Genomic DNA, 13627 nt, shown 5'->3' with positions numbered 1-13627 from the left:
ACAAGGTTATTATTATTGAGAGACAGGTTCACTGTCAGTTCCTCAGGCTAAGACAGGAGATCACACACTGTATTATTATTATTGAGAGTCGGGCTCACTGTTCCTCAGGCTGGGACAGGAGATCACACTGTATTATTATTATTAAGAGACGGGCTCGCTGTTCCTCAGGCTGGGACAGGAGGTCACACACTTTATTATTATTATTGAGAGAGAGGCTCACTGTCTGTTCCTCAGGCTGGGACAGGAGATCAAACTGTATTATTATTATTGAGAGACAAGCTCACTGTTCCTCAGGCTGGGACAGTAGATCACACTGTATTATTATTGTTGAGAGTCTGGCTTACTGTTCCCCAAGCTGGGACAGGAGGACACACACTGTATTATTATTATTGAGAGACAGGCTCACTGTCTGTTCCTCAGGCTGGGACAGGAAGTCACACACTGATTATTATTGAGAGACAGGCTCACTGTCTGTTCCTCAGGCTGGGACAGGAGGTCACACACTGTATTATTATTATTATTGAGAGACAGGCTCACTGTCTGTTCCTCAGGCTGGGACAGGACGTCACACACTGTATTTTTATTATTATTGAGAGACAGGATCACTGTCTGTTCCTCAGGCTAAGACAGTGGATTACTATTATTATGAGACAGATTTACTGTCTGATCCCTGGCTGGGAAAGGAGATCACACACTGTAATATTATTATTGAGTGGCAGGCTCACTGTCTCTTCCCCAGGCTGGGACAGGAGGTCACACACTGTATTATTATTATTGAGAGACAGGCTCACTGTCTGTTCCTCAGGCTGGGATAGGAGGTCACACACTTTATTATTATTATTGAGAGACAGGCTCACTGTCTGTTCCTCAGAATAGTACAGGAGATCACGCACTATTCTATTATTACTGAGTGACATGCTCATTGTTTGATCCTCAGACTGGGACAGGACATTCCACACTAGGGTATTATTATTGAGAGACAGGATCACTGTCTGTTCCTCAGGCTAAGACTGGAGATCACACACTGGATTATTATTATTGAGAGACAGGTTTACTGTCTGTTCCCCAGGCTGAGACAGGAGATCACACACTGTATTATTATGATTGAGAGACAGGCTCACTGTCTCTTCTTTAGGGCTGGGACAGGAGATCACACACTGTATTATTACTACTGATAGAGAGGTTCACTGTCTCTTCCTCAGGCTGGAAATGGAGGTCACACACTGTATTATTATTATTGAGAGACAGGTTCACTGTTACTCAGGCTGGGACAGGAGATCACACTGTATTATTATTATTATTAAGAGACAAGCTCACTTTCCTCAGGCTGGGACAGGAGATGACACACTGTATTGTTATTATTGAGAGACAGGCTCGCTGTTCCTCAGGCTGGGACAGGAGGTCACACACTTTATTATTATTATTGAGAGACAGGTTCACTGTCTGTTCCTCAGGCTGGGACAGGAGATCACACACTGTATTATTATTATTGAGAGATTGGCTCACTGTCTCTTCTTTTGGGCTGGGACAGGAGATCACACACTGTATTATTATTACTGACAGAGAGGTTCACTGTCTCTTCCTCAGGCTAGGACAGGAGGTCACACACTGTATTATTATTATTGAGAGACAGGTTCACTGTCTGTTCCTCAGGCTAGTACAGGTGATCACGCACTGTATTATTATTATTGAGATATAGGCTCACTGTCTGTTCCTCTTGCTGGGACTGGAGATCACACTCTGTTCTATTATTATTGAGAGACATGCTCACTGTTTGCTCCTCAGACTGGGACAGGACATTCCACACAAGGTTATTATTATTGAGAGACAGGTTCACTGTCTGTTCCTCAGGCTAAGACAGGAGATCACACACTGTATTATTATTATTGAGAGTCAGGCTCACTGTTCCTCAGGCTTGGACAGGAGATGACACACTATTATTATTATTGAGAGACAGGCTCGCTGTTTCTCAGGCTGGGACAGGAGGTCACACACTATATTATTATTATTGAGAGACATGCTCACTGTTTGTTCCTAAGACTGGGACAGGACATTCCACACAAGGTTATTATTATTGAGAGACAGGTTCACTGTCTGTTCCTCAGGCTAAGACAGGAGATCACACTGTATTATTATTATTAAGAGACAAGCTCACTGTTCCTCAGGCTGGGACAGGAGATGACACACTGTATTATTATTATTGAGAAACAGGCTCGCTGTTCCTGAGGCTGGGACAGGAAGTCACACACTGTATTATTATTATTATTGAGAGACAGGTTCACTGTCTGTTCCTCAGGCTGGGACAGGAGACCATACTGTATTATTATTATTGAGAGACAAGCTCACTGTTCCTCAGGCTGGGACAGTAGATCACACTGTATTATTATGACTGAGAGTCTGGCTCACTGTTCCCCAGGCTGGGACAGGAGGTCACACACTGTATTATTATGATTGAGAGACAGGCTCACTGTCTGTTCCTCAGGCTGGAACAGGAGATGACACACTGTATTATTATTATTGAGAGACAGGCTCACTGTCTGATCCTCAGGCTGGGACAGGAAGTCACACACTGGATTATTATTATTGAGAGACAGGTTTACTGTCTGTATTCCAGGCATGGACAGGAGATCACACTGTATTATTATTATTGAGAGACAAGCTCACTGTTCCTCAGGCTGAGTCAGTAGATCACACTGTATTATTATGACTGAGAGTCTGGCTCAGTGTTCACCAGGCTGGGAGAGGAGGTCACACACTGTATTATTATTATTGAGAGACAGGCTCACTGTCTGTTCCTCAGGCTGGGATAGGAGGTCACACACTGTATTATTATAATTGAGAGACAGGCTCAATGTCTGTTCCTCTGGCTGGGACTGGAGATCACACACTATTCTATTATTATTGAGAGACATGCTCATTGTTTGTTCCTCAGACTGGGACAGGACATTCCACACTAGGTTATTATTATTGAGAGACAGGATCACTGTCTGTTCCTCAGGACTGGAGATCACACACTGGATTATTGTTATTGAGAGACAGGTTTACTGTTCTTCAGGCTGGGGCAGGAGATCACACTGTATTATTATTATTGAGAGACAAGCTCACTGTTCCTCTGGCTGGGACAGGAAGTATCACACTGGATTATTATTATTGAGAGACAGGCTCACTGTACCTGAGGCTGGGACATGAGATCACACTGTATTATTATTATTGAGAGTCTGGCACACAGTTCCCCAGGCTGGGACAGGAGGTCACACACTGTATTATTATTATTGTGAGATAGGCACACTGTCTGTTTCTCAGGCTGGGACAGGAGGTCACACACTATATTATTATTATTGAGAGACAGGCTCACTGTCTGTTCCTCAGGCTGGGACAGGAGATCACACACTGTATTATTATTATCGAGAGACCTGCTCTTTCCTGATTGTTCCTTAGGCTGGGACAGCAGATCATAATCTGCTTTATTATTACTCAGAGACTGGCTCACTCCTGTCTGTTCCTCAGGCTGGGACAGGATATCACACACTGTATTATTATTATTGAGAGACGGGCTGACTGTCTGTTCCTCAGGCTGGGACAGTGGATCACACACTATATTATTATTACTGAGAGACAGGCTCACTTTCAATTCCCTAGACTGGGACAGAAGATCACACACTGTATTATTACTGAGAGACAGGTTCACTGTCTGTTCCTTATGATGGGACAGGAGATCACGTTCTGTATTATTATTATTGAGAGACAGGCTCACTGTCTGTTCCTCAGACTGGGACAGGAGATCACACAGTTTATTAATATTATTGTTGAGAGACATGCTCACTGTCTCTTCCTCAGGCTGGGACAGGAGGCCACACACTGTATTATTATCATTATTGAGAGACAGGTTCACTGTCTGTTCCTCAGGCTGGGACAGGAGATCACACACTGTATTATTATTATTGAGAGACAGGCTCACTGTTCCTCAGGCTGGGACAGGAGATCACACTGTATTATTATTATTATTGAGAGACTAGCTCACTGTTCCTCAGGCTGGGACAGGAGATCACACTGTATTATTATTATTGACAGATAAACTCACTGTTCCTCAGGCTGGGACAGTAGATCACATTGTATTATTATCATTGAGAGTCTAGTTCTCTGTTCCCCAAACTGGAACAGGAGGTCACACACTGTATTATTATTATTGAGAGACAGGCTCACTGTTCCTCAGGCTGGGACAGGAGATCACACTGTATTATTATTATTGAGAGTCTAGTTCACTGTTCCCTAAGCTGGGACAGGAGGTCACACACTGTATTATTATTATTGAGAAACAGGCTCACTGTGTGTTCCTCAAGCTGGGACAGTAGATCACACTGTATTATAATTATTGAGTGGCTGACTCACAGTTTCCCAGGCTGGGATAGGAGATCACACACTGTATTATTAGTATTATTGAGAGACAGGCTCGCTGTCTGCTCCTCAGGCTGGGACAGGAGATCACACACTGTTGTAGTGTGCTCTCACAAAGCACCAGTTCTGTAGGGGTTTGGGCATTTACTGGGACAATTATTAATTGTGGCAGTAAATCACAAAATTGATTATTTTAATGGTCTTAGAATCTAACCATGCGATATAACTCAAACAACGCACACACAGGTACTAATACACGAGGATGCATTTATTATTATATAGAATATGCATGTAAACCTAACAGATCTTATCGTAAGGGTTATCAGAATACAAAAGATATAAATTCATTCAGTTACAAAAAGTTACACATATCAAGAGGACAAAAGTTCGGTATATCATTCATTTAGACCGTATCGTAATTGAACTTGTTTACAACTTCTACATTAGATACTCAAAACAAGTACATAACCTTTGGAATTAAATTGATATCAACTGATTGGGATAACATTTGAATTCTCGAGCACTAATGCTGTGAAGTTGAATACTAACTGCCGGGGGACCCCTTTTCCCACTGTTTCCGTAGTGTAGCGGCTATCACGTTCGCTTAACACGCGAAAGGTCCCCGGTTCGAGACCGGGCGGAAACAGCCTCTTGTTGCACGCTCCTGTACTTCACAGAGGTCTTGAGCGACCGGTCATTTGTTCCCAATGTATTTCCGGTGCCTTCATGCACTCTTGTACCAAACGCACGTTCCTTCTGTACGCGGAGCCGATCATTTGCAATTGGGCTGTGCCGACAGACCAGGACGAGCTCTGTCGGCTCAAAAGCAGCGCAGGACCTGCAAGAACAACAGAAAGATTAGCATCCAGTGAGCCCAAGATCTCATCAAGAATCGGCTCCAGCAACAGGGCTGGGCGCATTGTTCCATTCTCCGACCACTCTCGGTGTAAACAAGTCCCTCCTGGTCTCTGCTTGAAATGCACTTTCCTGCGTTTGCTTTGGTGTAACTGGCTTCCCCTGCATGGGCGAATGTGAAGAAGATCCTTAGTAAGTCATTGAAGAAAACCGAGAAGAGGTCGGAGTGGCCTCTGTCGTTCATCAACGATCCAGTCAGGCAGTACTCCTCTGTAAAGCGCCGTTCGTTCACATCGATTGGCTTTTTTTTGCCTTCATTCGCGCAAGTACTAAAAGCAGACGCCCCTATTCTGCCGTGACCCGGATTCGAACCGGGGTTGTTGCGGCCACAACGCAAAGTACTGACCACTATACGATCACGGCGAGTTACCGATACACACATGGTAGGGCGGAAAAGGCTGTGCTCTCTTCGTGTGACCTAATTCGGAAAAGTCCTGACGTTGCATTTCAACTGAGCCCCAGTATACATCGACCCTTCGACACTCTGAGTGACAACTCTCTTGCGTGTTTTCTCATATTTATGTAGTTTGCTTGCATGATGCCCGGAACAGCGGGGTTGTGTGCTCCCATATGGTCTAGCGGTTAGGATTCCTGGTTTTCACCCAGGCGGCCCGGGTTTGACTCCCGGTATGGGAACGTGTCAGTTTTGCCTCCTGCTTTCCAAAAGATCAGCACCGTGTACGAAGGAGCCGCATTAAAACCACTCGAACGTGCAAAACGCGCGAGAAGAGGGGGCGCTTGTTTCCAACCGAAGACGTCTCGCGTGTGAGACGAGCTGATCATCGCTGCAGGAGGTGGGAGGGTTACTCTGGTAGACAGGGCTGACCTTCGGCAATAGGATTTATACTCTCCAAGATGATATTTGCACTTTCTGGAGAGGCGATTTTCTCCACTTCAGTAGCCCGATTTCGTCGATTGCGTGGAGAGGGCTGTAGAATGTGGCGCCGCTTTTCCTGCTCCGTCCATGACAGGCGTGCTGGTCTCTGGAGAGAGAGCACGGTCCATCAGCGCACTCCAATAAAGGCACTGGAAGCAGCTGAATCGCATTGGCGAAGCTCAGCACTGGGCCGCTGGGAAGAGTTTGCTACCGTTTCCGTAGTGTAGTGGTTATGACGTTTGCCTCACACGCGAAAAGTCCCTGGTTCGAAACTGGGCGGAAACAGACCGGCTTCTTTTGTCGCCACGCACAAAAGGGGATTGGGGATTCGCCTAGCGCTGTGATCGCACAGACCCACTCACCTCTTAGTGTGGCGGGATCTGCACAGTGCATGTCGCAGCGCATCCTGCTTTCACTCCAATGCGCGTCCTGATGTACCCCAGTCTCCCGCGTGACAGGTGGGGATAATCACCACTATACTAACGAGGAAGACATCGCTCTCTCCGACCCCCGGCATCGTGTCCCGACCCACCGTGCTGGAAGCCGACGCGTGCTGTGATTTCTTTACGGAGCAGAAATGACAACCGAGGAGCCGAGAGATCATTTCAGCATTTCGCGTCTGAACAGAAAAAACAAACGACCAACTCGGAATGACTTGCCTTTGACGCTTATCAAAGCGTTCTTTGTGCATCGAACAGAACCACTCACCTCTTAGTGTGGCGGGATCTGCACAGTGCATGTCGCAGCGCTTCCTGCTTTCACTTCAATGTGCTTTCTGATGTCGAGTCGTGTGCCGTGCGGAGGCTCTGAAAGCGAGAGCAATGAAAAGGTGCACGACGCTGTGAAAGAAAACAGAGAAGTGAAAGGCAGTCCTTTCTCTAAGGAGGTAAAAGAAAAGCTTTCTACTCCCCGTCGGAGAACCGAACCCCGGTCTCCCGCGTGACAGGCGGGGATACTTGCCACTATACTAACGAGGAAGACGTCACACCCTTCGATCCCCGGCATCGTGTCCCGACCCAGCGTGCTGGAAGGCGACGCGTGCTGTGATTTCTTTACGGAGCAGAAATGACAACCGAGGAGCCGAGAGATCATTTCAGCATTTCGCGTCTGAACGGAAAACACAAACGACCAACTCGGAATGACTTGCTTTTGACGCTTTTCAAAGCGTTCTTTGTGCACGACGACTGCGCCGCCTAGCAGATACAAATGGGTTGTACAACTCTGAACTAGCAAATGGAAGAGGGCTAAGCCCCCTCTCTTTTAGCCCAGGTTCGATCTGTCTCCCAGAATCACCAGGGCGCACGCACACACACACACCCGTGCCGTTGAAGTGCTCTGCTTCATTTCTAAGGGCAACTCAACATTCACTCCTACCCCGAGAACAGAAAAGACAGCGTCCGCAGCAACAACAGCTCAGGTCTCTGCACAGGAACTAAGCTGCCCCCATCTCCTCTGCTCTGCGGCTCCTGCGGAGTGGAGTCCTGCCTGGAGCCGTGTTTGCAGGCGGCGGCTCCCCGCGCTCTGTCTGTGCGTCGTGTCCAAGAGCTCCTGGGAGGAAGAGAGAGCCCTCCCACTCGGGGGCTTTTCCACGGTCTGTGTGAGGAGGGGCGGGTGTGTCCAGTAGCTTATCGAGCGGAAGCCTGGGGCGGCGGAGAGCTGTGATCGTGCAGACCTTGAGGTGTCACCTCTTTGTCTGCTTTCCCGCCCCCCCTCCGCCCAAGCTCTGCTCCAGAGTAGCCCGGCAACCCCTCACACCTGCACGTGTCACAACCTAAGGTGTGGTCATGAGACACCCATGGGGTGCTGTTCTGTTCTTGCTAATTGTTTCCTGCCCGTCGCAGGCAGGAGTCCATGCGAGGAAGATGCGCTGGACAGAGCTCAGAGGGCGCAGCTGGGTGGCTTTCCTTCTGAGTGACGTTCCTGCAACACTCTCCCGCTCCTCTTGGTGCGCTCATGCCGCTGGAGCAGGTGGCTGTGGGCTCTGTGCACTGCCGAAATAGCTCAGTTGGGAGAGCGTTAGACTGAAGATCTAAAGGTCCCTGGTTCGATCCCGGGTTTCGGCATTTTGTTTCATCGCGCCCTTTGTTCCTCTCTCCAGCGCCCCCTGCCTAAAGTGACGCTTCCCATTCTCAGCCTGAAACGCAAGCGAGACACCAGCAGCGGTCCCTGCAGGTTTCCGTAGTGTAGCGGCTATCACGTTCGCCTAACACGCGAAAGGTCCCCGGTTCGAGACCGGGCGGAAACAGCCTCTTGTTGCACGCTCCTGTACTTCACAGAGGTCTTGAGCGACCGGTCATTTGTTCCCGATGTATTTCCGGTGCCTTCATGCACTCTTGTACCAAACGCACGTTCCTTCTGTACGCGGAGCCGATCATTTGCAATTGGGCTGTGCCGACAGACCAGGACGAGCTCTGTCGGCTCAAAAGCAGCGCAGGACCTGCAAGAACAACAGAAAGATTAGCATCCAGTGAGCCCAAGATCTCATCAAGAATCGGCTCCAGCAACAGGGCTGGGCGCATTGTTCCATTCTCCGACCACTCTCGGTGTAAACAAGTCCCTCCTGGTCTCTGCTTGAAATGCACTTTCCTGCGTTTGCTTTGGTGTAACTGGCTTCCCCTGCATGGGCGAATGTGAAGAAGATCCTTAGTAAGTCGTTGAAGAAAACCGAGAAGAGGTCGGAGTGGCCTCTGTCGTTCATCAACGATCCAGTCAGGCAGTACTCCTCTGTAAAGCGCCGTTCGTTCACATCCATTGGCTTTTTTTTGCCTTCATTCGCGCAAGTAGTCAAAGCAGACGCCCCTATTCTGCCGTGACCCGGATTCGAACCGGGGTTGTTGCGGCCACAACGCAAAGTACTGACCACTATACGATCACGGCGAGTTACCGATACCCACGTGGTAGGGCGGAAAAGGCTGTGCTCTCTTCGTGTGACCTAATTCGGAAAAGTCCTGACGTTGCATTTCAACTGAGCCCCAGTATACATCGACCCTTCGACACTCTGAGTGACAACTCTCTTGCGTGTTTTCTCATATTTATGTAGTTTGCTTGCATGATGCCCGGAACAGCGGGGTTGTGTGCTCCCATATGGTCTAGCGGTTAGGATTCCTGGTTTTCACCCAGGCGGCCCGGGTTTGACTCCCGGCATGGGAACGTGTCAGTTTTGCCTCCTGCTTTCCAAAAGATCAGCACCGTGTACGAAGGAGCCGCATTAAAACCACTCGAACGTGCAAAACGCGCGAGAAGAGGGGGCGCTTGTTTCCAACCGAAGACTTCTCGCGTGTGAGACGAGCTGATCATCGCTGCAGGAGGTGGGAGGGTTACTCTGGTAGACAGGGCTGACCTTCGGCAATAGGATTTATACTCTCCAAGATGATATTTGCACTTTCTGGAGAGGCAATTTTCTCCACTTCAGTAGCCCGATTTCGTCGATTGCGTGGAAAGGGCTGTAGAATGTGGCGCCGCCTTTCCTGCTCCGTCCATGACAGGCGTGCTGGTCTCTGGAGAGAAAGCACGGTCCATCAGCGCACTTTAATAAAGGCACTGGAAGCAGCTGAGTCGCATTGGCGAAACTCAGCGCTGGGCCGCTGGGAAGGGTTGGCCACCGTTTCCGTAGTGTAGTGGTTATCACGTTTGCCTCACACGCGAAAAGTCCCTGGTTCGAAACTGGGCGGAAACAGACCGGCATCTTTTGTCGCCACGCACAAAAGGGGATTGGGGATTCGCCTAGCGCTGTGATCGCACAGACCCACTCACCTCTTAGTGTGGCGGGATCTGCACAGTGCATGTCGCAGCGCATCCTGCTTTCACTCCAATGCGCGTCCTGATGTACCCCAGTCTCCCGCGTGACAGGTGGGGATAATCACCACTATACTAACGAGGAAGACATCGCTCTCTCCGACCCCCGGCATCGTGTCCCGACCCACCGTGCTGGAAGCCGACGCGTGCTGTGATTTCTTTACGGAGCAGAAATGACAACCGAGGAGCCGAGAGATCATTTCAGCATTTCGCGTCTGAACAGAAAACACAAACGACCAACTCGGAATGACTTGCCTTTGACGCTTATCAAAGCGTTCTTTGTGCATCGAACAGACCCACTCACCTCTTAGTGTGGCGGGATCTGCACAGTGCATGTCGCAGCGCTTCCTGTTTTCACTTCAATGTGCTTCCTGATGTCGAGTCGTGTGCCGTGCGGAGGCTCTGAAAGCGAGAGCAATGAAAAGGTGCACGACGCTGTGAAAGAAAACAGAGAAGTGAAAGGCAGTCCTTTCTCTAAGGAGGTAAAAGAAAAGCTACTCCCCGGTGGGGAATCAAACCCCAATCTCCCGCGTGACAGGCGGGGATACTTGCCACTATACTAATGTAGAATTTGGGCATTTAAGGGGACAATTATTAATTGTAGCCGTAAATCACGAAATGGATTCTTTTAATGGCCTTAGAATCCAACCATGCGATATAACTCAAACAACACACACACACACACACACAGGTACTAATACACGAGGATACATTTATTAATACATAAAATATGCATGTAAACCTAACAGATCTTATCGTGACGGTTTTCAGAATACAAAAGATATATATTCATTCAGTTACAAAGAGTTACATATATCAAGAGGACATAAGTTCAGTATATCATTCATTTAGACCGTTTCGTAATTGAACTTGGTTACAACTTCTACATTAGATACTCAAAACAAGTACATAACTCTTAGGAATAAAATTGATATCAACTGGTTGGGATAACAATTGAATTCTCAAGCTGTAATGCATTGAAGTTGAATACTCATCCAATCTCTGGGGATTCAGATCTCCTGCGGGCTCTTTGGCTCCGTGCCAGGCTGTGCTGTGCTGCAGATGCTCACTGACCGGCTAGTTAGTGTTGGCTTTAACTAGCAAAGTTTGTGCACAGGAGAAAAGATGACTGTGGGTCCCAGCAAGTCAGGAAGAGGACCGGTTCATTCCTGATGAAGCGCTAGTTCTGAATAGTGATTCAGCTGTCCACAGTTCCGACCTGTTCACAAGGCTTGCTGCTGGTGCTTACCTCAGGTGGATCCTCTGGTTACTCTCTGGCAACCTCCGCTCTAGACTCTTAGAACAAAGGAAAGTTCTGGCACTCGGACACACTGGTCGTTCCGTGGTTGTCCAGGCTGACTCTTAGGATGGTCAGGAGGCGCGCTGCGAGAATGTCCTGCCCTTGGGAGCCTTTGGCTCCTGGGCCGTCCTGCCCTGGAATTCTCCTTTGAATTCCCTTTAGAAAAGTCCAGGAAATAGTCTCTCAGGCCCTCTGTGTTGCCTGTTTTTACCTGGAGGAACTTCAGCTCGTTCATTGGCTGAAAGTTCCATGGGCATCAGAGTCCCACGTAGGTTACTCGGCCCTACCAGTCCCTGATTGGTTGTTGAAGGTGAGATGTGAGTCACTTACTCCTGACACTTAGGAATGCAGTCCAGATGTCCATCTGGCACACCCTAGAAAGATAGGCGCCAATGGATGACCATTGATCATGATAGCCAGGCTTAGCTAAGTGCATCCCCATTTGGGAGCTGTCCCTTATCAAAAGAAAACATCTTTAAATCAGCCTGCATGAATAGTTTCTCTGTGGCTGCACCACAGAGATGAACAGAGAGATGGGGCCTCATTTGAAAAAGCACAGCAACACTTAATTCTGTCTTATTAACAACCATTGCCGCTACAAGTGAAAGGCTGAAGTGAAATAGAGCGGGGACGAAGGCAGTGAAGAGAGAGAACGTGGGAAGAAGAGAAAAACGCAAGGGAAAAAAAGCAGCGTCGTAAAAGAGGTGACGGAGCTGTCCTCTCTAATAGAAGGGTGCCAGTGAGCCCTGCTGTCCCTTATGGCCACACCCCCTTGAGCATGCCTGATCTCGTTTGATTGCGGAAGATAAGCAGGGACGGGCCTGGTTAGTACTTGGATGGGAGACCGCCTGGGAGTACTAGGTGTTATAAGCTTTTAAGCGCAGGAGGCGCCCTATCCCCGCTCGCTCGCTCATTCCCCTGTTCACACGTGCAGTGCGGCTTTTCTGTCTGTTTATTTGTCAGCTTTGGCGAGACACGGGTGCTTGTGTATTAGCGTGAGCCTTTTTTATTCTGATCATGAACAGTTTTACAAGTCCGCAAAGGATCGAGGAAAGGTTTATCGCCAGCTGAAAAGAGACACAGCGCTTCGGCTGTGGAGACTTGTTCGGTTGGCGTTCGGGGAGTCGCCTTTTTCAGAATTGTATTGAGATCATTTTCCACAGAGCTCAGATGTCAAAGCACAGCAGCAGCTCTCCACAGCGATCCTCTATAGCGCCCTTTCTCCCGCAGCTCCGTCCTCATTGGAAGGAAGCAAGAGTGAAAGGCTGAAGTGAAATAGAGCGGGGACGAAGGCAGTGAAGAGAGAGAACGTGGGAAGAAGAGAAAAACGCAAGGGAAAAAAAGCAGCGTCGTAAAAGATGTGGCGGAGCTGTCCTCTCTATAAGAAGGGTGCCAGTGAGCCCTGCTCTCGCTTACGGCCACACCCCCTTGAGCACGCCTGATCTTGTCTGATTTTGGATGCTAAACAGGGATGGGCCTGGTTAGTACTTGGATGGGAGACCGCCTGGGAATACCAGGTGCTGTAAGCTTTTAAGCGCAGGAGGCGCCCTATCCCCACTCGCTCGCTCATTCCCCTGTTCACACGTGCAGTGCGGCTTTTCCGTCTGTTTATTTGTCAGCTTTGGCGAGACATGGGTGCTTGTGTAATAGCGTGAGCGTTTTTTATTCTGATCATGAACAGTTTTACAAGTCCGCAAAGGATCGAGGAAAGGTTTATCGCCAGCCATTTATTCTTATCATGAACCTTATATACTGTATCTCTACATCCCATAACCTTTAACGGCAGGTGCCTGAGTGTGGACATGTTGTGATGTAATATTTATTTTAAAAGTAAACATTTTAGTAAAGTCTGTTATATTGTTAAAATCTATAAGCGTCTATAATCTATAAGATCAATTTTTGCTCGTGCTTATAAGTTATCGCTGCTAAATGTGTCTTATTCAATTATTTTAACACTTTTATGACCTATCCACTAAAATATAAAGACCCGCCCTACAATGCTCTTCTCAAAAGATAAAATAAGTTTTACATTTTTTGATTCAATGTAATTTCTTTTCTAGAGAAACACACATCATTTGAGGCTTGGGTTGCATGTTAATATTTTTAAGGTTTAAAGACTTTACGTTCACGGTACGTGGAAAATCATTTCAAACTTTTGAAAAGTTGTTGAGAATTTGTCATTGAAATAAGCTTACATATTTTAATTCAACGTGATTACTTTTCACTCTCGATAAAACACGTGTGATTTTGGGGCGGGGGGATATGGTGGGGCGTTCTAAAACATCACAACCATTTGAAAAATGTCTTGAGCATGGTTACAAATTTGGAGTTTATGCTTAAATTAG

At 47.8% G+C, this 13627-nt stretch overlaps 1 non-coding gene and 2 pseudogenes across 1 annotated transcript; all 3 read left to right on the top strand.

Moving 5' to 3' along the window:
• The first annotated feature begins 8177 nt into the window (after positions 1–8177).
• trnaf-gaa (transfer RNA phenylalanine (anticodon GAA)) lies at positions 8178–8250 on the top strand. The gene has a single exon. It is a non-coding gene; the product is annotated as a tRNA-Phe (tRNA).
• Positions 8251–12036: 3786 nt separating this feature from the next.
• Positions 12037–12155, top strand: LOC148811621 (5S ribosomal RNA; annotated as a pseudogene).
• Positions 12156–12692: 537 nt separating this feature from the next.
• Positions 12693–12811, top strand: LOC148811620 (5S ribosomal RNA; annotated as a pseudogene).
• Positions 12812–13627: the final 816 nt, after the last annotated feature.

Source organism: Atractosteus spatula (assembly GCF_055471065.1).
Source record: "Atractosteus spatula isolate fAtrSpa1 chromosome 10 unlocalized genomic scaffold, fAtrSpa1.hap1 SUPER_10_unloc_8, whole genome shotgun sequence".
Lineage (NCBI taxonomy): Eukaryota > Metazoa > Chordata > Actinopteri > Semionotiformes > Lepisosteidae > Atractosteus > Atractosteus spatula.
This window is presented reverse-complemented; position numbering and strand designations above follow the sequence as displayed.